Source organism: Callorhinus ursinus, unplaced genomic scaffold, assembly GCF_003265705.2.
Source record: "Callorhinus ursinus isolate GAN/ISIS: 27379988/994484 unplaced genomic scaffold, GSC_fseal_2.0 scaffold93, whole genome shotgun sequence".
Classification (NCBI taxonomy): Eukaryota; Metazoa; Chordata; class Mammalia; order Carnivora; family Otariidae; genus Callorhinus; species Callorhinus ursinus.
In genome coordinates, this window is record NW_027397155.1 from 2358269 (window position 1) to 2361196 (window position 2928).

At 41.6% G+C, this 2928-nt stretch overlaps 1 pseudogene; it reads right to left on the reverse strand.

The window, feature by feature from the left end:
- Positions 1–665: 665 nt before the first annotated feature.
- LOC112840508 (cytochrome c oxidase subunit 4 isoform 1, mitochondrial pseudogene) lies at positions 666–1254 on the reverse strand (annotated as a pseudogene).
- Positions 1255–2928: the final 1674 nt, after the last annotated feature.

Below are 2928 nucleotides of genomic sequence, written 5' to 3' on the forward strand. Positions count from 1 at the left end.
AAGGTCTTGTCCTTTTTCCATCAGAAACACTATGACAGGAGACCAAGTCAATATGCCAAAGAAAGGCCTGGGGCTGTGGTGGCCAAGTGGTGTTCAGACACACCCATCAAGAGCACAGTAAGTCCCTTTGTTGTGAGGAAGCAGCAGCGGCAAGACAGCCAGAATAAAAGCCCCTTTGTTTAACATTCCAGAGGCATTCCTGGTGTCTCCTAGAGTCCTCATTAACTACCTGGAGAATTACCAACTTCTCAAATTCTCGGATGGGATGAGTACCTCCTTCCACTGCCTTTCACCAAACCTTATGACACCTGGATGACAGAAAAGCTGCACTTGATGAGGAGAGAAGAGGAAACAGAGACTAGGCACAGAAACAGAAGAGTTTTGGCTTGTGAGATTTCAAAATCACAAGCATGGCTTGCCCTCTGGCAAGTAGAGGCAAAAGATGTCAGCGTTATTGGAAGTCCTAGGCACAGAGCTTTGGGACTGCAATAATAACGGGTTTCAAGGCATGGGGGGTAGGCGAGGGAGGGCCTTTTAGTTGCATGGAGGGGTGAGGGGCTGTGTCCAGCCTGGGCCAACCACAGGGCCAGAGAAGGAAGACTGTGAATGCTGGCTGTTTCTTTATTTTTTCTTCCACAGAAACTGCTCACATATTAGCATTGGTGCTACAACACAACAGTTTCCAGCAAATAGGCTGAGCTGCATGGAGGTGGCAGAACAAGGTGAGGCTCAGGTGCAGGAGGGTTCTTATTTCTTCTATTTGTTCTTGTGTAGTCCCACTTGGCTGAGAAGCCCTGGATCGGCCTGACCTTCTTATCGAGCATCCTCTGGGTCCTGCCTGGCCACTCACTCCTCTTCAAGGTGTGCGGGAATGGGCCCGTACACACAGTGCTTCTCCCAGCTCAGCACCGTAGGGGGACACCCCTGAAGAACATGGCGGCGCCCACCACGGTCTTGCACTTGTGCGTGCTTCTGTTCATGTCAGCAAAGTTCTCGCTGAACTTAATGAGGCACAATTCAACATTTTTTAGCAGTGGAGAGGCTGCTCCAGGGGGCCTCCTACTTTTCTTTCAAGGCCTTGCGTCTGGCAGAGAAAATACTGACGTGGGCCGCATCAGGCAAGGGCTAGTCACACCGGTTGACATAACTGGGCAGAGCATTGTCTTCACTCTTCACATTTCCATGTGCTCGCATACACACGGAAGCGGCAATGGCTCGCTCGCCAGGTAGGCTAAATACTCTGGTCACCAACATCCTGGCCGCTGCGGCGGAACGGCCAGCCAAGCCGCCTTCTTTGTCCCCTGTGCCAATTTTGCTATTATTGTTATTGTCTCTCCCCAACTCTCATCATCTCTCCCCACTTCTGCCATCCATTTGCTTCCAGAAGCCTCATTTATGTTTACCATTTACCTTGTTGTCCTGATCTTGGCATACTGCTGCTCATTAAAACATCGTTTCCCAGAGGGGAGCTCTTTTTCAGAGTGATGCAGAAGTGTCTTAATCTCGTTATAGACACCTGGGATAGTGAGTCAGCTAACCTGCAAGAAGCATGAAACAGACATGATAAGTCATAAATCCCCAATCAGATCTCCCTGTACTAGCTCATAACAGTGAAAAAACGCAAAGGTAGCAAATGAGCATGCAAGAGATAGAGGTTAGTGAGCTATGGCTTTACTGTCCATGCTAATCATTCTCCTACTTAATATATTCATAGAAATTCTCACACCTACTTAACATATTCATGAAACTTCTAGTACTCACTCAAATATTCATGAAACTTGCTCATTTTCAGTCCCACAGTGCTCACAAAAGTTATTACAAATAGATAAGGTGGGAAAGGTAATCTGAGGCCAGAATGTGTCTGCCTCCCTCAACAGGGTTAGCATCTGGTCAGGAGCAGAGACTGTATCTAATGAATTCTGACTTCTCCAAACATCTAACATTATACTTCACACACAATATAAAACTTTGTGAGACTAAATGTTTGTCAAATCAAGTAACTTCTACAGAAAAAAAAATGTGATTAATAGAGGATGAACTGAATAGTGTTAATGAAAAACTTACTCTCTGTAAAAATTCAAGTAATCACAGTGTTGGTAAGTGTATGGGGCGATAATTACAAATACATAGTGGCCATATAAATTTGTTCATTCTCTTTGGAGGACCTCTTTTTGTGATTACCAAAATTTTACTACACATACCCTTTGACCTAGAAATTCAACTTCTAAAAATACATCTTATAAAAAAATACATCTTATAAATTTATGCATATGGAAAAAAATGTGCACAGATAAATGACTGCTGCATTGTTTTTTAAAGCAAAGGAAAAATAAGCTTTATGTCCATTAATACAGGACTAATTAAATAAGCTATACTACTTCCACTCATTAGGAATATAACACACCAACTACTATGTCATTGACAAAAACCCAAACATAGCAGATAGGTCTATATGACATGGTAAAATCTTCAAGATAAATTGTTACTTGGGGGGAAAAAAAGCAATTAAGATCTAGAACAGTATGTTTAGAATAACCTGTGTATTTTTTTCTGTGAAAGTAAACACACACACATACACACACACATTTCCTGAAAAAAGACACAAGAAACAGTTGATAGTAGTTAGGGATTTGGATGAGAGAAACCATTTCATTCTCCTTTCACTGTTTGAATTTTTATTCTTTTTTATGAAAAAAGAAAACAATACAAGGTTAACAAAAATAAAAGGGCACCTGAAGTCCTAGCCATAACAACCAGATAAGAAAAGATATATAAGGCAACCAAATTGATAAGGAAGTAAAATTTTCACTATCTGCTGATGACATAATACTATACACAGAAAACCCTAAAAAAATCCACCAAAAAACTATTAGAATAAATGAATTCAGTTAAGTTGTAAAATACAAAATTAACATACAGAAATCTATT